At 39.4% G+C, this 23733-nt stretch overlaps 1 protein-coding gene across 1 annotated transcript in view; it reads right to left on the bottom strand.

Moving 5' to 3' along the window:
• The window catches only part of TTC29 (tetratricopeptide repeat domain 29), a 196036-nt gene that overhangs the window by 105699 nt on the left and 66604 nt on the right, over positions 1 to 23733 (bottom strand). The gene's annotated exons all lie outside the window — the stretch shown is intronic.

A 23733-nucleotide genomic window follows, 5' to 3' on the forward strand; every position in this document is an offset into this window, starting at 1 on the left:
TTTAACCCCTTCCCGCTGGAGGCATTTTTCAATTTCCGTTTTTAACCCAAACCACCTAACCCACCAAACCCTATAACATTTTTATATTTCCGTTCCACATAGCCATGTGAGGGCTTAATGTTTGCAGGACAAATTGTTTTTTCATAATGGTATCATTTATTATTCTGTACAATGTAATTTGGAGCTGGAAAAAAAAAAGTCAGAATGGGTTGGAATTGTAGAAAAAGTGCATTTGTGCGGGCTTCAATTTTATGGCGTTCACTGTGTAGCCAAAATTACATCTGACTTGTATTCTGTTTCTTTATGATTCCGGGGGTACCAAATTTATATAATTTTATTTACATTTTAACATAAATCTAACATTTTACAAAAAATTTTTTTTCGGAAACTCAGGTGGAGCCAGGTGTATTTTTTAGTCATACTATTTTGGAGAATGTCTATTGCTTTGATCACTTTTCATTAAAACTTTTATCAGAGGCAAATCTGTGAAGAAATATCAGCTTGGGTTTTTGATTTTTTTTCCCGCTATGGTGTTTACTGTATGGGAAAAATATTTTTATACATTTGTATACCAGGCATTTTCAAACACATGCATACCTAATGTATATGTGTTTCACAGTATTTAAGTACTTTTATATATGTTCTAGGGAAAGTGGGGTGATTTGAAATTTTATTTTATTTTTTTATATATTTACTGGTGCTTTTGATTTATTTTCCAGGGACAACATTCACTTTATGGAAAAAATATTTTTACAAGTTTGTAGACCGGGCGTTTTTGGACACAGGAATATCTAATCTGTATGTGTTTTACAGTAATTTTTTTACATTATATGTCTTTTAGGGAGAGGGGGGTGATTTGAATTTTCAAGACTATTGTAATTATTAGACCCCTAGGGTTCTTGAACCCTAGGAGGTCTGATCACTAATGCAATGCACTACAATGCTAATGCATTGTAATGCATTGCAAATTACCATGCATTTCTATTACAGGCTGCATAGAACCAAGACAAGACTGACTGTCCTGGCAACGTGTCGCCAGCCACGGAACACATTCCAGGTGCCGTCGATCCTCTCCAAAATGATGGCGTCCATGTGTCAGAGGTGCGCCCATGGTCAGCTTTGACCGAGGTGATGGGAATCTTAATGTTCGCAATCAGTGTGGGCTCTGATTGTGCACATTAGCGTGGGGTCTTTTCTGTATAATACAGCAAAGACCCAGTGGCTATGGCAGCCATTCAGCTCCTGAGGAGCCACCATACTATTATGGTGGATATCGGGAAGGGGTTAAGTGTTCCTTTAGTTAAAAAAAAAAAAAATTAAGATGCAACTCCATTTAATTCCCAATTTATTTTATTTATTTATTTATTTATTCTTTTGCTATTGTGTCGGGCGTGTATTGTGAACATTTTTATTATATACTTTATTAACCTATCAAACTTCTTTTTACTAGAACAGACTGTAAAGTTTCCACTAGCAATGTACAGTACAGACCAAAAGTTTGGACACTCCTTCTCATTCAAAGAGTTTTTTGTATTTTCATGACTATGAAAATTGTAGATTCACACTGAAGGCATCAAAACTATGAATTAACACATGTGGAATTATATACTTAACAAAAAAGTGTGAAACAACTGAAAATCTGTCTTATATTCTAGGTTCTTCAAAGTAGCCACCTTTTGCTTTGATTCCTGCTTTGCACACTCGGGATTCTCTTGATGAGCTTCAAGAGGTAGTCACCGGAAATGGTTTTCACTTCACAGGTGTGCCCTGTCAGGTTTAATAAGTGGGATTTCTTGCCTTATAAATGGGGTTGGGACCATCGGTTGTGATGTGCAGAAGTCAGGTGGATACACAGCTGATAGTCCTACTGAATAGACTGTTAGAATGTATTATTTGTATTATGGCAAGAAAAAAGCAGCTAGGTAAAGAAAAATGAGTGGCCATCATTACTTTAAGAAATGAAGGTCAGTCAGTCCGAAAAATTGGGAAAACTTTGAAAGTGCAGTTGCAAAAACCATCAAGCGCTACAAAGAAACCGGCTCACATGAGGACCGCCCCAGGAAAGGAAGACCAAGAGTCACCTCTGCTGCGAAGAATAAGTTAATCCGAGTCACCAGCCTCAGAAATCGCAGGTTAACAGGACCTCAGGTTAGAGACCAGGTTGGCCACAAAGAGTTCTAGCAGCAGACACATCTCTACAACAACTGTTAAGAGGAGACTTTGTGCAGCAGGCCTTCATGGTAAAATAGCTGCTAGAAAACCACTGCTAAGGACAGACAACAAGCAGAAGACACTTGTTTGGGCTAAAGAACACAAGGAATGGACGTTGGACCAGTGGAAATCTGTGCTTTGGTCTGATGAGTCCAAACTTGAGATCTTTGGTTCCAACCACCGTGTATTTGTGCAACACAGAAAAGGTGAACAGATAGACTCTACATGCCTGGTTCCCACCGTGAAGCATGGAGGAGGAGGTGGGATGGTACGAGGGTGCTTTGCTGGTGACACTGTTGGGGATTTTTTCAAAATTGAAGGCATACTGAACCAGCATGGCTACCACAGCATCTTGCAGTGGCATGCTATTCCATCCGGTTTGTGTTTAGTTGAACCATCATTTATTTTTCAACAGGATAATGACCCCCAAACACACCTCCAGGCTGTGTAAGGGCTATTTGACCAAGAAGGAGAGTGGTGGGTTGCTACGCCAGATGACCTGGCCTCCACAGTCACCAGACCTCAACCCAATCGAAATGGTTTGGAGTGAGCTGGACTGCAGAGTGAAGGCAAAAGTGCCAACAAGTGCTAAGCATCTCAGGGAACTCCTTAAAGACTGTTGGAAGACCATTTCAGGTGACTACCTCTTGAAACTCATCAAGAGAATGCCAAGAGTGTACAAAGCAGGAAACAAAGCATAAGGTGGCTACTTTGAAGAACGTAGAATATAAGACAGATTTTCAGTTGTTTCACACTTTTTTGTTAAGTATATAATTCCACATGTGCTAATTCATAGATTTGATGCCTTCAGTGTGAATCTACCATTTTCATAGTCAGGAAAATACAGAAAAGGCTTTCAATAAGAAGATGTGTCCAAACTTTTGGTCTGTACTGTATCTCCAGTTTTGTAGTACCTATAAAAATGGTTCTGGTTTCACAAGAAAGCTAAGATTCTCAAGATATTCTTAAATACTAGCTGTAAAAGAATTAGAGATATGACTAGTTAAAAACACAGTCAGGAATGTGATTTTATATGCAGCACGAACTTATGCATATTAAGTTCAAATTTCTGACTGAGCTTTTAACTAGTGTGAGAATGTGACAGGCAGAGTGTTGGAGTCCTGGTATATTTCCCCCAGATTCCTGACATATGTGTGGTCCAGGACAGATCTTGTTTAAAGAGGACCTTTCACCATTTTGCCCATAGGCAGCTCTATATACTGCCGGAAAGCTGACAGTGCACTGAATTCAGCACACTGTCGGCTTTCCCGATCTGTGCCCGGTGTGAAGAGCTTACGGTCCGGTACCGTAGCTCTTCTATGGTCAGAAGAGAGTTTCTGACAGTTAGCCAGAGACGTCCTTCTTCACAGCACAGCCAATCGCGCTGTGCTGTGAGAGCCGGGAGGAACGCCCCCTCCCTCCCTGATAATGCTCGTCTATGGACGAGCTGTGTGAACAGATGGAGGGGGCGTTCCTCCCGGCTCTCACAGGTTCCTCCCGGCTCTCACAGCACAGCGCAATTGGCTGTGCTGTGAAGAAGGACATCTCTGGCTAACTGTCAGAAACGCCCTTCTGACCATAGAAGAGCTACGGTACCAGACCGTAAGCTCTTCACACCGGGCACAGATCGGGAAAGCCGACAGTGTGCTGAATTCAGCGCACTGTTAGCTTTCTGGCAGTATATAGAACTGCCTATGGGCAAAATGGTGAAAGGTCCTCTTTAACCCCTTCCCGCCGATGGCACTTTTTGACTTCTTGACCAAGCTCGATTTTTCAAAACTGACATGTGTCACTTTATGTGGCAATAACTTTGGAACGCTTTAACTTACCAAAGTGATTTTGTGATTGTTTTTTCGTAACACATTATACTTCATGTTAGTGGTAAATTTTGGTTGATATGTTTTGTGTTTAATTATGAAAAAATAGGAAATTTTGAAAAATATGCATTTTATAAAGTTTGAAATGATGTGCATTGCATACAGATAGTCAGACCACCAAAATTATATCATAAATCTCATGTCCCAGATCTCTGCTTTATGGCGGCATCAAACTTTAGTCACCCTTTTATTTTTTATGGACATTATAAGGTTTACAAGTGAAACAACAATATTCAAAATTTTCAAGAAATTTCCAAAACCCGTTTTTTAAGGGACTAATCCAGTTATGAAGGGGTTTTGAAAGACCCCTGTAGTAAACCCCCCCATAAATCACCCTATTTTCAAAACTGCACCCCTTAAATACGCCAAAACAACATATACCTAGTATTTTAACCCTATAAGTGCTTAACAGGAATTAATACAAAATGGAGGTGAAATTTTCAAATTTGATTTTATTTTACTAATATTTCCGTTTAGCCCTAGAATTTGCACATTCACAAGGGGTTAAAGGAGAAAACGCATCCCACAATTTGTTAGGCAAGTTCTCCCGACTACCATAGTACCCCGCTTGTGGGTGTAAACTAATATATGGACGCACAGCGAGACGCAGGAGGGAAGGCGCGCCAAGGAGCTTTTAGAGGGCAGATCTGGCTGTGATCAGTTTCAGGAACCATGTCGCATTTACAGAGCCCTTGAGGAGTCAAATAGTGGAAACCTCTAGAAAGTGACCCCATTTTGAAAACCGCATTCCTCAAAGAATTTATCAAGTGATGTAGTGAGCATTAGTAACCCCGAAGTGAATGTGTAAGCTGTGCAGAGTAAATTGGGTACACCAAATCCCATTCTATTTTCCCACTAGCTCCTATGATACGGATGGGGAAGAGGGGCATTCTGGGGGATCAGCGCTGGTGTATTATCTCTCATAAGCTCTAAATATGGGGTGTCGCCTGAAAACGCTTGCACAGCTTATACATTTCCTTCTAGTTGCAGCCACTTACGTCCTAATGATTTGGCGACTTTTGGGGTTTTTGTCTTCACATTGTACAAGCTAGATTTTAATTTTTATTTTCTGGCAATGTGGCCATATGAGGGCTTGGTGTTGGCGGTATTAGATGTACTTTTCAATGCCACCATTTTGGGGCCTGTAACTTATTGACTACATTTTATTAACTCTTTCTGGGTGGGATGTAAAAGGAAACATCAATTCTGGCATTGCTTATTAGCATTTATTTTTTTTCGCGTGCAGTATACAGCATAAGTAACATGTTAACTTTATTCTGCGGGTCGGTACGGTTACGGCGATACCTCATTTATATTATTTTTTAATGCGTTGCTCTTTGTGCAGAATAAAATTCAATTTAGGGAAAAAAATCAATTATTTTTGCATCGCCATCTTCTGAAAGGCATAACATTTTTATTTTTCGGTAGCCAAAGCTGGTTGAGGGCTTATTTTTTGCGGGATGACCTCTGCCTTTTTATTGGTACCATTTTGGATTTCATCTGACCATTTGATTACTTTTTATTGAACATTTTGTAAGGGAAAGGTGGTGAATAATCATTATTTTGTGCAGTTTTCTACGGGGTTTTTTTTACGCCGTTCGCCATTGAGGTTAAATAATGTTTTCATTTTATTGCTCAGGTTATTACAGATGCGGAGATACCAAGTACGTAATGTTTTTTTCTCTTTTTCTTTATTTTACATAATAAAACATTTTATATGGGGAAAAAGGGATTTTTGGGGCTTTATTTATTTAGAATTTATTTTAAACTTATTTAAACTTTTTTCTAACTTTTTTTTTCTGTCCCTATGGGGGATTGAAGCAGTGATCGGCTGATCACTGCTTCATTATATGTATCTGCAATACACGTGTTACACGTGTATTGCAGAGCACAGGAAGCTGTCATCCTGTGTAGACGCACAGGATGACAGCTTCCATTCCTGGCTGGATCAGCCAGGTAAGTGAAGGGGACGGCATGGGGCAGACCCGGGGTCACTGATCAGACCCCGGGCTGCCCCCTACGAACACCGGCACCCCCCCCGAAACTGTAACCCCGGAGATGCCGGCAGTCATGTTGACCGCCGGCATCTCAGGGGTTAACACCCACGATCGGGCCCGGTTCCGACCGCGGGTGTTAGGGGGCATTGTCAGCCATAACATCCATTTGTGCCTCACATAATATAATGCCCTTTTGTGGCCCTGACACAGTATCATTTCCGTTTGTGGCCCCACATAGTATAACGTCCCCAATGGCCCATATACAGTATAACATCCCACAGTGGCCACCACACATAATAATGTCCCCCTGACACACCCACATAGTATAATGTTCACTTATTGTGACCCTCACACTATAATGTCCTTAATTGTGTCCACCACATGGTTTAAATAATGTGTCCCCATAGTAAAATGAACAAAAAGAAATAAGGTGCAATTAACTGACTTAACTACAATGCCCCTATCTGCTTACAGACTGGGGATGAATGGTGAAGCAGAGAGTGGAAATCTCCCTATTTCCCCATGGTGCTGAACTCTATGTGTGTCCTCCAGACATATGTAGTGTTGAAGCCAGGGTATACCGCTCACTGTCCCAGCACCTGAATTTTGGGACTGTCCTACTTAATACCAGAGACTTGGGAGGTGTGCATTCATTAAAGAAGGCTGCATTGTCAGAGGGACAATGTCACAGCTCAGGGGATTCCTTACAGTAAGAATAGCGAGGCTATGGAACTGTCTGCCAGGAAGTGGTGATGGTGGATTCATTAAACAAGTTCAAAGAGGGCCTGGATGCCTTTTTTGAAGAGAACAATATTACAGGTTATGGACTCTAGATTTTAAGGACACATTGATCCAGGGTTTTTATACTGACTGCCAGATTGGAATTGGGAAGGAATTTTTTTCCCCTGAAATGGGGCAATTGGCATGAGCCTCATGGTTTTTTTTTTTGCCTTCCCCTGAATCAACGCTGTAGGGGATTGTAGGGTTATAGGTTGGACTTGATGGACTAATGTCTTTATCCAACCTGATCAACTATGTAACTATATGTGTCATTGCAGAGCAGTGAAGAACAACCCCCTTCACAATAAAAAGTGTACCATCCAGGACCTCCCTGTACACCCTGTGATGATGCTGAGCTGTAAGGCCAGCCCCTTCTGGGGGTAGATACCGGCAAAGCTGAAAGTGTGCTGTATTTTGCTATAGTATAACACTCTCTACCTAAGAGGACCTTTCTAAATACTGTATTGCAAATGTCAGTCAGCAGACAATTGTATTGTTGTGCTGGTGGATAGCTGCCTGATTTTTGCCCACATGTCTAATACCAATGGCCACTTATAAAGGTAGTACTTATTGTGAGATATGCTTTTCCTTCATGCTGCTGGTATAACTAGTGTTGTTCATACTGTTCTGCTAGGAAGTCAGATCATATTTTGTCACACTGAAAAATGTAATACACTACAATTCCCACTTAGAGTCAGGAAAACAGATCATAAAATATAAATCTTAAGGGGCCACATGGTGGCTCAGTGGTTAGCACTGCAGCCTTGCAGAGCTGGAGTCCTGGTGTTCAAATCCCACCAAGGGTAAAAAAAAACATCTGCAAGGAGTTTGTCTGTTCCTCCCATGTTTGCATGGATTTCCATCCCATATTCCAAAGACATACTGATAGGGAAAAATGTACATTGTGAGCCCTATGTGGGCTTACAATCTACATTTTAAAATAAATAAATAAAATATAAATCTTAATACACAACAACAACAACAACAAAAAAAGAAAAATTAACTCCTTCTCGGAACAGCCAGTTTTGTTTCTGAATTTTTGCTTTTTTTTGTTGGCAGAGCCATTTGAGGGCTTATTTTTTGTGGGACAAATTTGGTTTTATAATGATACCATTTAATGTTCTATATGATGCACTGGGTCGCAGGAGTAAATTCAGAATGGGGTGGAATAATGGCAAATGATGGGAAAATGATAAAACAATTACAAATAAACTTGGACTGGAAAGTCAATTTTCAAACCCTGTAGATTTGTTGCAAATAATTCTGCAACATAAAGTCAATCACGTTCGTCTAACAAACACATGCATTTTTGCAAGCCTCAATAAGAAGAATGGAAGAGAAGCTTCTGCTACAAATCTTCCATATATTAAATCGGCAAGAACCAAATCATGATAAAAAATATTCCAAAAATTCCCATAGGAATCTGATATACTGTTCCAAAACATTGTAACATTAAAATAATATGGATCAATAGAAAATTATCTAAGCTTAAAAGGCAATAGTATATAATGGTCCTGTATGGAACATCCATAGAGTACATGCAGTATCTGCGGTATTTTTCTATTTTGAAACAAATAATAAACATATTATTTAGAGGCTAAATGTAAATTACATTCACATTTCAGGCAAATTAGGGCAAACTTTTATCTTCTGCAATTCAGAGTCATAGGTTTAAAGAGGGGTTTCCAGATATTAAAAGCATATATTTTATAGGACATTAAAAAAAGGTACTAACCTCTGTCTGAACTCCCATCGCTCTGGTTCTGATGGTCCCTGTTGCTCTCCAGTTCCTGGGATCTATAGTCATACAGATAATGCTTGGAGATGCCCACTCATCCGATCCCTGGCTATTAGGATGCCATGTCTCAATCAGTGATTGGGTGAGTGTGTATTGAATACCAGGAAGTAAAGAGCAGTAGGAACCAAGAAATCAAAGAGAGGGAGAAAGCTATGCCCTATAAAATATATTATTTAATCAGTGGAAAATCCCTTTAATATAATCCTAGGTGGAATGTATATACTGTATTCAACAATGCAAGCACAATTCCCTTGGAAACAAAATCTCTTTATGGATATGAGGATCTTGTCTTCTTTACCATGCTTCATAATATCTGAAAATCACACATATATTCATTTAATATATGCAAGTTATAAGTACTGACCAAGCCTTAGATAGAGGAACATGCATATGGCTTCATCAGACGCATTATTTTCCCAGTGCAAAGACTGATATTAACTCAAATGGGTTTAAATGGGAAGCTGCCATAAAAGCAGGCACATAAATGTAATTCTTCCAGACGCTATTTTGATGCACATTTTTTGATGTCATGAATATTTAATGAAATGGCCCAAACTAAAGCCATATAACATTCTTACATTACTGATGCCTGCGCCCGTGAGCTACAAACATTAGAGCCATGATTGAGTGTACTAAAATGAACTCATTCAGCATTGCATTGATTAGTCGAAACACAGGGAAAGAGAAGGGAGACAGAGGAAAAGATGCGTTACCCCACTTAAGAATAAAAGCTGGCACAATTGAAGGTTTCATGGCTAGAGCAAGGACAGCATTATACACTAACCCGTAATTAAATAAATAAGGTATCGTTGTAAGCGCTGCTTGCCGAGACCTGACATTAATCTGGTGGGATGTTAATTAGGTTCAAAGACTGCTTCCGGTGTTGTTCTAGTAATTTATTATGTCACAAATTGCAAGATGTACTGGCTGACCTGCCCGACTGCCTGGTATCAGCAATCTGGAGGGCAGCTAATTATCTTCTTCCCTATAAGCATGTGCATTTTTTGTATCCACTGCAAGTTAAAGTGGAAGAAACAATCCAAGAGGAATAATTTGACACTTCGAGACAGGAACATTTTTCTAGTCAGAAGGATAAGTAGAAACCAGAGTGTTTGTTATGAACAGCAGTTATTCTATATGTTCTGTAGAAAGCAAGCTGAGAATTCATCTGGAAATATATATATATATATATATATATATATATATATATCAAACACACACATATATATATATATATATATATATATATATATATATATATATATATATATATTAAAGAGCTGTAGACTGAAATGTGATTTATTCTAAAAGTTAGTTACACAAAGGTACATGTAGATTCTACAACCACAAGGTATCATAATAGGCACAAGCAGTTAACATCACAATGCCAAGCCATCTTTATGAAATGTCACTGACCTAACTCATTCTGTGCAGAAATTAAGGCCTGCTAATTTATCTTACTATGCATTTGTACTATTAAATTGGTCCATTCCAATCAGCCAGAATAATATTCCCTGTTGTTATAACCTTCGGGTTTCATGACTTTAAAATGAGATTTTTGCTTCTAAATCTGCTTCTTAGATTTTTAGACTTTAGTGTAACAATGCCCATTCATCAGCGATAAAACTAAAAAGAAGGAATGGCAGCATGTGTCTACATTTATGGACTATACTGAAATAGAGCAGGCAGTGATCTAGGAGGTTTGTTTTATGGACCAGAATCAGCAATGTGGACTAACTAAAACATAATCCCTAATATGTAATTAATAAGTGATATCAGAAAAATTAAACCAGTAATGTATCCTAGCCTGATCATCAAAGGCCACAATTGATGAAATACCATGTTTCCCCGAAAATAAGACATGTTCTTATAATTAATTATCTAACGAAATATATGACCTTTCTTATTTTCGGGGGATGTTTTATGCAGCGGCTGGAGCGGGGAACAATCGGCAAACAAAGCAGGGAACAATTGGCGGAGTGCCGGCATGACTGACGGTTGTATGTGATCCAGAAGTTTAAGGGGGGGGGGGTGTCTTATTTTCGGGGAAACAGGGTAGTAGAGCAGTCATAATATGCCTGACATTGTGAGTCCCAAAAAGATATTACATAAATATAAAATGGTCTCCCCCATATTGCTTATGGTTGTATGGGTGGATTCACAATAGAGCAATCATAGGCCAGCTTCAGGTGCTCACCTAGGAGAGTATGTCCCTATTGTATCCTAACCAGTACCCTGGCTGACCCACACATGAACCAAAGTCTGACAAGGACCGTAGCAAATTCTGCACCCTGTTGACACCCTATTAATTTTCCTCTGAAGACTTTCAGTCCATATTATACATATAACATTTCCATATTATACATACTGTATAGCATGCTGTGATTTACAAAAATGCAAGTTTTTGAAATTGCAGAATTTCCGTTGTGGATTATTTACTGCAAAGTGTGGATAAGATTAGGCAGAATCCCATCCACTTTGCAGGTACTGCAATATGCATCATTTTTTGCAGCAGTGTTTATGTTGTTGCAAAAATGCTATGTATTTGCAATGTGAAACCCTGGCCTTAAGGGGCTTTCCTAGATTTTGATATTGATGGCCTGTCCTTAGGATGATACAGGCCATTTATATCTAATCAGAGGAGGTTCAGGATCTGCATCCCAACCAATCAGCTGCAGCACAGTTTTTTGAGTACCGAGTTTAGTACTGCAGCTCAATCCTAATTGACTTGAGTGGGAAGGAAATATAAAGAGGTTATGCGATGCATGAATGTGACATCACAGGCGAAGAAGAGGCCACAGTACCCATCAGAATGCCACAGTCCCTTCAATCAATTGGTAGTGGTACAGGATGTCAGATCTGCAATGTTTTGACATTAATGATCCTAAGAATAGATTGTTAATATTAAAATCCTAGAAAACTTTTTTAAGAAAAAAAAAGAGAAAACTAAGGAAATATTGCAGCTTTACTAATATAAATATAATGTAGTACATATAATATATATACTATAATATATAGATACTATCAAAATCGCTTCCATTGGATGTATATGCAAACTTAATGAGAATGTCTACTGACAAGGCACTTTGGCTAAAAATTTTAAGATATTTTAGTGCTGTTCCCTGTTCCCCAATATTTAAGTCAAGGTATGCTTAAAATAGAGTTTTAACTTAATTGCACATTTGTGGAAAGATGATAGGTGCATTAATTAATTTATTTCTTAAAAGAAGTTTTCCCATCTCTGCAACTTATTTTCTATCCAATCGCGAGGATAGGAGTATTTTGCTTCCCAATTCCTAATAAAGCATCGTTGGGCACGCATTCCGCCTCACCATTCTTTTCAATGAGATTGCCAGAATAAACAAAGGGATAAACCAAGTACTCAGAATGGCATCCCCTGTACATCATCAGATGAGGTACGTCACTTGGCTTCTCACAGTTGGTGGCAAGTCCTCTTAAGTACATGTTAAGAAATCACATACTTGTCATTCAAATTCTTGTCCCGCTGGTATTCAACTTACTGCTGTCAGTGTAGAATAAAGACATGTTCTTATTCACATGACGCAAGTTTTTTATTTATTTTTCATTAATTAAAATACATTTTTATGGGTGTGAAAAACCTCCTTAAGGACAGGGTCCCACGTTGTGAAAAGTTATGTTTTACATTACCTGTAAAGAGAATGGGATTCTATCTAATCCCAGCCACACATTGCAGAAGACAATTTGCAGTGGAAACTTGCATTTTCAAAAACGCTTGAGTTTTGTTTTAAAAAAAAATTGCAGCATGTCTATTATACCAACAAAAATACTGGTGTTGTTCGTATAGTTATAGAATAAAACTATGTAGACTTTTTGTGAAAAATTCTGCGGAAGAAAACATGATGCGTTTCCGCCACGGTTCTTTGTAAAGTTTTTTTGGCTGCAGCTCACTACATGAAGCCTTAGCCTTAAAGGGGCTCTATCAGCATGCGCAGTAGTAGCAGTAGTAGTAGTAGCAGCATGCGGCCGCGCCATTTTTTATCAATGGCAGTTCGCGAGCGCCGGAGGAAGACAGGACCCAAAGACATCGCTGGAAGAGAAGGCGTGGCTGAAGATGACGTCGGACCCTGAATGCCCGCCCACTGTGCATGATAGATAAGTTTAACATGTTCTTTTTTAGAGTTTTATTTTAAAATGGGGTGGGGAGTAGTTTAATATAACTTTAGCGGTGCCTGAATAGCCTTTTTAAAGGCTATTTGCGCATCTGTGGGGCTCTATCAGCATAATTTTGCTGATAGAGCCCCTTTAAACTCAATGGGCAACTATTTAGTACATGGTTGTGTTCAGTCTGCTAAACAGCAGTTATCCATATAGGAAAACCCCTTTAAAGCTAAGTCTAATCCTTGAGGAAAAACTGCTTTTTTATGCAAATTATACGGCAGTTTTGCTTTTTTTTTTAATATAGATTGTGATCCCCTTATAGGGATCTCAATTTACATTTTTCCCTATCAGTATGTCTTTGGAGTATGGGAGGAAACCCACATAAACACAGGGAGAACATACAAACTCCTTGCAGATGTTGTTCTTGGCAGGATTCAAACCCAAGACTCCAGCGCTGCAATGCTAACCACTAAGCCATCATGTTGTCCCTTACGCTGTTTTTTAGAGCCAAAAACCAGGAGTAAATTTAGCAGATGAGCGAAGTATAAGTGCTTCTTTAATACTTCTCATTCCCTTTGAAGTCACTCTTGGCCTCAGCCTAAGATGGTCTGTAAATAGTTGCCTATAGCATTGTAGAGGTTAAAGGGGTTGTTAGGTGCTTTATAAAAAAAAAGATAAAAGAAATCATAAAAAGAAGTCATACTTACCTTACCAATACCTCTTCAATCCTGTCCCATTGTTGCCTGGGCCCCCGTCATCTCTGTGACTGACTGCAGTGGTCACATGGCCACAGGGACAGCATTCCTGGAGCGGAAAATACAGAAATCATCCGGGTACTAGGTAGAGTGGAGATGGGAGTGTTGTGGGATTGGTGAGGACTGAGTATGATTTTTTTCTATTTTATAAGATTCTAGATTTTTTTTTACTTCGCATAAATGGCTGGACAAGCCCTCTTACTCATGGGTCATGGTGTCATGATTATTCAAGGAGCACAGTCTGAATGTTTTTATTCATCTAATCTCACTGTGAATACTAAGCAGACTACTATATATTAAATTTTAATACATTTTACAATAGGACATCTCGGTACTGACAACTGAGCTTCTCTACTTAGTCCATTATTTGTTGGATTGGACATTTACATGAAGCAAGTTCAATTTATTCTTTATAATGTAACATTAATAAAGATTACACAAGAAGGAAAGACAATACCAAAGTAATCCTTAATGCCATCACATTATTGTTGTACATAAAAAGGTAATCTCTTGTTATTGCCTTTCATCGGGGCACTTTCCATACTCTTTATTCATGATCTACAACTTATCTTAATGTAACACTAATTTAATATAGCCGTAAGGTTTTGTCTGCATTTTAATTGCCAGAATTTGCATAATAATCAATACACTACCGCTATTAATTCATATATACATAAAAGCTGGCACAGGAAGGGTAATGTTTATGCACTGGACTTGTTAAAATATTTTAGATTTGCATTTCTCCTTTACTTCCTTAAGAATTGTGGACTAAATATTGAGACAGAAACCTGTGTACATAGAACTGTCACTCATATAGAAACCATATGGAGTCACATATATTAAAAATGTAACTGACAATTGTTCCAGGTTACAGAATTTATGACAGTATTTATGCTGCAGAACGCTACATAGATATAGCAAAATTCTCAGCTGCAGAGAAGGGTGTGCTGACCAATCTACATTCACTTGTATGGGAGTTTCAAAAACAGGTAAGATTGTTTGATTGACTAATTTTTGGAACTCTATGAACCAGATTCAACCTGAAATTTCCAAAAGTTTCAGCTCAACTGAAACTTTTTGAGATTCAGCAAACACAAATTACTATTGTACTTTGGGGTCTCTTCAGTTCATAGAGTATAAGAGGGGGCTCTTGACTCTCCTCTTCTTTAAGTATCCGGCAGTCTTTCCGTGTCCTCTTTCAGCCTTCTGATCACATCACATGTCCAAGGGAGGACTGTGCCCCGCAACCACAGTCCTCATCACCCAGACTTCATGATTACATTGATGTGCCCCATGAAACCACTGAGGCCAAATCACGTGCCTCAGCAGTCCCCCCAGGGGCACATGACACCAGCCAAATCCTGCCATGAAGCCCAGGAGAGATGAATGTAGGTGTTTATAATTTTGCTACACCTCCTCTGGGCCTCCACTTATTATACACATAGATGTATCACTTCTGGTTCCTGCCAAACAATTTTGGTCTGAAACTAATCCGACAGGCATACCCACAAATATTTAGCTAAATGAATCTCATGAGATTCATCCATCTTTATTCCTCTACAAGTGAGTGGAGACGTCTGTACATGCGCCATTTTTCCCATCATTGCGACCGTGACATAGTGTTCTGATGACCTTCATTCTCTAAAGATATGTGGGTCTCAGTGGCGAGACATGTTTCTTTGAGGTATTTATGTCACATGCTGTGGATACAGCCTTAAATAACTTATTAAAGGGAACACATGGATTTTTTTTTTATTTGCAAATAATTCCATTGTGAAATATATCACTTTTTCTGTTTCAATTGTGTGATTGTAGATTTTTTTATTTTATTTTTTTTATACCTAATTATGGGGGATGCCATCTTGATTTTCATTTAGTTATATGCCTTACAACAGTCACTCTTATTTTTGGATACATATTCTTTACAACAGTCTCACAGCCATAGGCAGAATACACTAAACCATACTGTATAATGCGCCTTATTGCCCCCACACACGGAATAATACTCCCCCATGGTATAATGCCATGTTTTTCCTAATTTTCTTGCCTAAACCTGGGGATCATCATAGTCAATAAAAATAGAATAATAAAACACATAATATGCTTAACATAAAATAATGATTTAAGAAAAGATCATTTTCTGGTGATACATTCCATTTGCGCATCATTGCACTGCTAGTAACAAATATTATAGGTCTTATTGGTCAAAAAGGTAAAATTTTAACCTCCTGGCCTCGTAAAATGACTGGTTATATAAGGGTGTGTTCAATTTCAGCTTCTTTACGTTGTAGCTGGTGATTTTATACACAGCACAAAAAGCTATCAATTGTTGGCATCAAACTGTATCTTCATGTCGCCTGATAGAGGAAGTTATTTTGTGTTCACTTATGTTGTAATATTCTTCTCTATGTCTATAATCACTTCTACAAACAATAGCAGTGCTATTTCCCATCTAAATTTAGGATCACACAATCTCACACACGCACACAAACAGGCACACACACATGAACACACACACATGTATTAGCATATTATAAATGCAGTGGGGGAAGCCTTAGAATGAAGTTAATGACTTTTTAAGCAGTATAAGGCTCAGTTCATATTAGCTTGACATCCTCTACATGGCAGGTCTGTTTTCAAAAAGGATCATATAAAAGGATCAATGATAATACTCATTAGGTAATCCCCAGACTATACGATTCAGAAACCCCAACAGAGAAACAGAATCTTGAAAAGGGTTTTCTGTGATCAAAATATTATTGACCGATCCAAATTAGATGTCATCAATATCAGAATCTGACACCCAGCACCTCCACCATTCATCTGTTCTCTGCAGATAAAAATGGAGTAGGAAACAGCCCATTCTCTGTGTTGGAGTGAAAAAAAAATGATTTGCTGTAACCTTTTCTAGCCACTACACAGAGAAAGAGAATGGGGCTGTCTGCTTCCTGCTCCATTCTCTGTATATCAGTTGCAGAGAAGAGATTAGATAGGCTATCAGTTTTTTTTATCTTGGATAACCTCTTTAAAGGAGCTCTATCATTGGGAAAAGTCATTTTTAGCTAATCACATACTTGCATAGCCTTTAGAAAGGCTATTCCACATGTACCTTTTGTATGTAAATTGCCTCAGTAATTTTTGAATAAGTCAGTTTTTATTCATATGCTAATTAGCCTTCTCCGTGCACTCCAGAAGTTTCTCTGTGCACCTTCTATTCTCTATGTGTGTGAGAGCAGAGAGAGGAGTCATCAGGACAGCAGCCTCACTGCTCTCACACACATAGAGAATAGAGGAGAAGGCTAATTAGCATATGAATAAAAACGGACTTATTCAAAAACTACTGAGAAAACTACTTCTGGGTTCACACTAGTTCCCGGACTCCGTTCTGAGCTTTCCGTCTTCTGCATGCAGAAGACGGAAAGCTGTTAGACTGGGTCTGGCCGTGAGTGCCGATGAGCGTTTTATGCTCTCCGCCGCAAAACTGTTTTTTTTTTAAACAGACACAGAGAACTGCATGTCCGACTCTGTATCCGGTTTAAAAAAAAACGGTTTTGCAGCGGAGAGCATAAAACGCTCACTGGCGCTCATAGCTGGACATCTTTCAAACCCATTCAAATGAATGGGTTTGAAAGAGTCCTGCAGCTTTCTGTCTCCTGCCCCTGTTTTGTGCAGGAATGTAAGAACGGAGACCGGGCGCAGATGTGAACGAGCCCTGAGGCGATTTATATACAAAAAGTAGGTGTGGAATAGCCTTTCTAAAGGCTATGCAAGTATGTGCTTAGCTAAAAATTACTTTTCCCAATGATAGAGCCCCTTTAACAATTTTAGGAAATGTACAACATTAAACACCATTTGGTTAGTAAAACTTTACTATAACCAGTTAATAACTTGTCATGCAGATGTTTCAATAGTCAATTGATAATGAGGGCAACATGGTGGCTCAGTGATTAGCACTGCAGCCTTGTAGGGTTGGAGTCCTGGGTTCGAATACCGCCAGGAACAACATCTGCAAGGAGTTTGTATGTTCTCCCTGTGTTTGCATGGATTTCCTCCCATACTACAAAGACATACTGATAGGGGAAAAAAAAATGTACATTGTGATCCCTATATGGGGCTCACAATCTACATTAAAAAAAAAATAGTCAATTGATAATTTACTTGCCATTATACTGTATGTAATTATTTGTATGGCATCAAGATAATACCATAAAAAAACTGGTAAAAAGAACATCTAAAGGTCAAGTTTCTGTTCATACTTTTGGCCAAGGCCTCAAGTTCAAAGTCTTGAATTTCTTATTCTGACTAATTTTAAAGTATCTTTAGGCCATTTGGATTTCTTTTTGGAAGCTCAAAGCTGTAGCTGACATCTAAGAAGGAAGTACATCTTTCTATATCAGGAGTACCTGAGAAAAGCACAAATTATAATGTAATTGAAAACACTGAGAACATCATAAAACATTTAGAAAAGACTGCAAACCCTTTTTAAATAAGTAAAAAAGCTAAAGATAAAGAATTTGGTATTCCTAAGAAAAAGTTACTTTTGACAGACAAACAACAGGTATCAATGGTCAAATATAAAAATAAATGCAAATAAAATTTGAGCTACCCACCAAAATAACAGTACTTGCAAAGGGAAATTGGAACTTGATGGTTGATAAGGTAGCACTAACATTTCAGCCCAGTCAATGAAAAATGTCTCTTCTACTAAAAAAGCCCTATCATAGCAGTTAAAGAGGACCTTTCATATCCTCATCAATGTGCGGGTTTTCTATACAACTAGAAATCCAGCAGTATGCAGAGTTTAGTGCACTGTCGACTTTCCTGGTATGTGCCCAGGTGCTGGAGGTATTGATGCTATTAATTTCGGCACTGACATCTCCCCACTGTCAGACGGACAGGTCTTACATCCTAGCATCAACGCAGGGCTGTGAGGAATGCCCCACCTGACTGTACTCTTTAATAGCCTTGTACTGTCAGAGGGGGCGTTCCTTACCACCTAGTGATGATGCTGAACTGTAAGGCCCGCCCTTCTGACAGTGGGAGATACTGGTGCTGAAATTAATGGCAATGGTATGTCCAGCACCGGGGCACTTACCGGGAAAGCTGAACGGTTGGTGTTCTAGCGATGTATAAAACTGCACATAATGAGGACATTAAAGGTCCTCTTTAAGTGCACTATTAAAGTTAATCGCTATACAAAGCAGTTAAAAATTTTGTGATTTTAGGTCATGCTATATTTTTAGAAGCTGCACCCTGTCCTTGCCATTGTAATTTTACCATAGTTTGTTCCCATTGACTTTGATGGTGAAATCTGCTGATATTACAAAGCAGCCGTTCCTGGAACCATTTCTTTAGTTCCAAGATTGGAGCATTTCAGACACACACACATAAAAAATTTGTTTTGTTTCAGATTCAAAAATCTGATTTGAATGTGGACTGGTTCTACACCAAAAAAAGCTAATTTTGATGTCTTATTTGTTTTGGGGGGAAGATACCTGTAGATTTTTATATAATGGTGCCATTGGAAGAATCAGAAATTATTATTAATAAGTTATTAATTTTTGTGGAGTACAAGTAATAAGGAACAAGTATGGTGTTTCAAAATTAAAGAAGCAATGTCTTGTTAAAAAAATCTTTTTATTATGTCAATGAAAGCAGTGCCTAATAGGATAGATAAAGTGTACGTCAGAGGTACTCAACCACATTTAGTTCATACTAACGTTGTAAATGTCTGTTGCTGTCTTCCGACAGAGATGATAGCAACAGACATTAAACTGTTGCAGAGAACGGTCACAGACTGATTCTGTCAGCATTCCCATTGACACTAATGTAAACAACATGAAGGAATTTATTTTCTGTCATGTTTGTTTATCTCTGTATTCCTATCATTCTCATTCTGTGTTAAATATTCCTATCTAGCTAATCTCACCCCACAAAATGAACACCTTCTCTTCTTTCCTGGGATATTTATAATGCTTATGAGGCTATGATAACTCAACACTCAGTCATCAGTGATCTCAGATCTATCATCCCTCATGATAGGCTATCTCTGTCATTAGGATTGGCTTCAAGGCATTAGGGGGAAGCCTATGTGATCCCCTAGGGGGTTACAGTCCTATGAAAAAGTTTGGGCACCCCTATTAATCTTAATAATTTTTAGTTCTAAATATTTTGGTGTTTGCAACAGCCATTTCAGTTTGATATATCTAATAACTGATGGACACAGTAATATTTCAGGATTGAAATGAGGTTTATTGTACTAACAGAAAATGCGCAATATGCATTAAACCAAAATTTGACCGGTGCAAAAGTATGGGCACCCTTATCATTTTATTGATTTGAATACTCCTAACTACTTTTTACTGACTTACTGAAGCACAAAATTGGTTTTGTAACCTCAGTGAGCTTTGAACTTCATAGCCAGGTGTATCCAATCATGAGAAAAGGTATTTAAGGTGGTCAATTGCAAGTTGTTCTACTATTTGAATCTCCTCTGAAGAGTGGCATCATGGGCTACTCAAAACAACTCTCAAATGATCTGAAAACAAAGATTGTTCAACATAGTTGTTCAGCGGAAGGATACAAAAAGCTGTCTCAGAGATTTAACCAGTCAGTTTCCACTGTGAGGAACATAGTAAGGAAATGGAAGACCACAGGGACAGTTCTTGTTAAGCCCAGAAGTGGCAGGCCAAGAAAAATATCAGAAAGGCAGAGAAGAAGAATGGTGAGAACAGTCAAGGACAATCCACAGACCACCTCCAAAGAGCTGCAGCATCATCTTGCTGCAGATGGTGTCACTGTGCATCGGTCAACTATACAGCGCACTTTGCACAAATAGAAGCTGTATGGGAGAGTGATGAGAAAGAAGCCGTTTCTGCACGTACGCCACAAATAGAGTTGCCTGAGGTATGAAAAAGCACATTTGGACAAGGCAGCTTCATTTTGGAAACAAAAATTGAGTTGTTTGGTTATAAAAAAAGGCGTTATGCATGGCGTCCAAAAAGAAACAGCATTCCAAGAAAAACACATGCTACCCACTGTAAAATTTGGTGGAGGTTCCATCATGCTTTGGGGCTGTGTGACCAATGCCGGCATCGGGAATCTTGTTAAAGTTGAGGGTCGCATGGATTCCACTCAGTATCAGCAGATTCTTGAGAATAATGTTCAAGAATCAGTGACGAAGTTGAAGTTACGCCGGGGATGGATATTTCAGCAAGACACCGCTCCAAATCCTCAGGCAAATCCAAAACACCGCTCCAAATCCTCAGGCATTCATGCAGAGGAACAATTACAATGTTCTGGAATGGCCATCCCAGTCCCCAGACCTGAATATCATTGAACATCTGTGGGATGATTTGAAGCGGGCTGTCCATGCTCGGCGACCATCTAACTTAACTGAACTTGAATTGTTTGTCCAAAATACCTTTATCCAGGATCCAGGAACTGATTAAAAGCTACAGGAAGCGACTAGAGGCTGTTATCTTTGCAAAAGGAGGATCTACTAAATATTAATGTCACTTTTCTGTTGAGGTGCCCATACTTTTGCACCGGTCAAATTTTGGTTTAATGCATATTGCACATTTTCTGTTAGTACAATAAACCTCATTTCAATCCTGAAATATAACTGTGTCCATCAGTTATTAGATATATCAAACTGAAATGGCTGTTATAAACACCAAAATATTTAGAACTAAAAATGATTAAGATTAATAGGGGTGCCCAAACTTTTTCATAGGACTGTATATTGTCAGGGTCTGGGGTTGCTAGGTGGAGTGGCATAGACACACAAGTCCAGTTTCTTTTAGTCCAAAACAAAGGTAGAGTTTATTTTCACTCAAAAAGGTAGTGCAGCAACAAAAGGAAACAATACAAAAATAAATACCTGCCCGGCTAGGCTCTAACTAAACATAGAATAGGTAACCTCAACCTAGGATTACAGAAATCCAAAAAAGCCAGTAGAATCATTCAGGACACAACTCCCAAAAATATGACCTCTCTGTCAGCTCTCCAGTCAAACTCTGCCAAAGTGTTGCTGCTGGAACTGGATGGATGGATTCTTAAGCCTCCTTGACTAGGAGACTCTCTGCAGCTGAGTCGCTGCTGGAACATCCCCAAAGTGTGGACTGGAGGGGGGTGGAATGACAGGTCTCACTACCAATCCTACCTGTCATTTCTAAAAATCCAGCCCAGTACTGCGCATTTACCAAAATGCTCAGCAGACGAAAGTTGTCTGCTAACAACAAACATTCCTGGAGTTTTCTCATCTCACCCACCTGAGTTGTCTGGGTGAGATGTACACCCCCTCCATTACCTGACCAGCCATTGGCTTACAATATAAAACTAAAAATCTGTAGTAGTCTGCTCTATACAAATCCACAGTTCTTGCCCGATTTGGCTGAATTTGGCACGCCCCCTCTCCATCCACAGGAGCAGAATACTGCGCACGTTACATCTTGCTAGCCTGCCCCCGTCATGAGATTGCGGCCCCTAAATTTAGGCCCTATGCATATAATGGGGAAAAGTGAAAGTGAAAGCGCTGAGGGGAAAACAACAGTTGTTACTGACAGGGACGGATTATAGCAACGGAGCCAAAGAGTCGCTGCTAAAGGGGCCACACCACCACACACAACACACAAACATTTCACAAACACAATATAAACATCACACAGACTGCACACATACACCAACCCACAAGCACAACATTACATAAATGTTACAACACACAACACAAATACCAGACCACAAATACCACAATACCACCCCACAAATACCACATGTACACCACACACACGCATGGACCACACACGCATGCAAACACACTCAGATGGATGCACACTACACACACGGACAAACAGAGCACATGCGTACTCACACACAACTACTGCACGCATGGACACTTGCTCTGTGCACAAAGAAACACATGGATCACACGCGCACATACACACATACATATACACGGACCGCACACGTGCATGCACACCCGCATACATACACATGGATCACACGCATGCACACACACACACACACACACACACGCGCACACACATATACACGGATCATACACACGTGCAAGCACACACGCATACATACACATGGATCACACGTGTGGACACACACACAAATACACACATGCACACACACGCATACATATACACGGACCACACACATGCATGCACACACGCATACATACACATGTATCACACGCATGCACACACACACATACACACACCCGCACACACACATATACACGGATCATACACATGTACATGCACACACGCATACATACACATGGATCGCACACATGTACATGCACTGATAAAACATGTCTGGTATCCTTAGTGGCTGCTTGCACACTGCAGTATTTTTCACGGGCCTCCAGGCTATAGATTCCATAGACTTCTTTGTGCACTTTCACACTTGTGAATTTTGCAGGCTCCATAGAAGTCTGTGGAGCTGTAGAATCCACGGCCCGGAGACTGTAGTGTTACTGTAATGTACAAGCAGCCTTATTGAGCAGGTGAAAACTGCCAGATAGTAAGATTGTCAGTATTGCTTACTATACAGGGAGCTTTCATCACTGAAGCACTACAATAGATAATTGTGTAACTGTAAACCAATTTTATTCATTTTTCCGTGATCTACTTATAGATTACACTGAAGGAAGGGGGAGAAGGGTTGACCTATGTTGGGTGTAAATCAGTGGCATAACTAGGAATGATGGAGCCCTGTGACGAACTTTTGACATGCTCCCCCCCCCTGATACTGGCCCCTGCACACCGTATTATACCTCATAGTGGCCCCTTCACCCAGCATTATGCCCCATTGTGGCCCCTTCACCCAGCATTATGCCCCACTGTGGAGACCCATGAACAATTATTATACTCTGGGGGATTTTCACAACTCACAGTATAATAATCAGAGACCCAGGAGGGATATAAACATAAAAAAAACACTGTTACTTACCTATCCATGGCTTCGCTGTACTTCCCGATAATGGCAGCCATCTTTAATGACATTCGGGATGTCACGTGACGTCATGCAACGCAAAGGACGCAGGCCCCAGTCATGTGAAGTCAGGGACGTCACACAAGTGGGCCCGAAGCCTTCCAGAGCCAGGAGAGGTAAGAATCACAGTTTTTTTATGTTCTCTATGTTCTCTTACCTCTCCTCGGCCT

This window comes from Leptodactylus fuscus, chromosome 1 (genome assembly GCF_031893055.1).
Source record: "Leptodactylus fuscus isolate aLepFus1 chromosome 1, aLepFus1.hap2, whole genome shotgun sequence".
NCBI lineage: Eukaryota > Metazoa > Chordata > Amphibia > Anura > Leptodactylidae > Leptodactylus > Leptodactylus fuscus.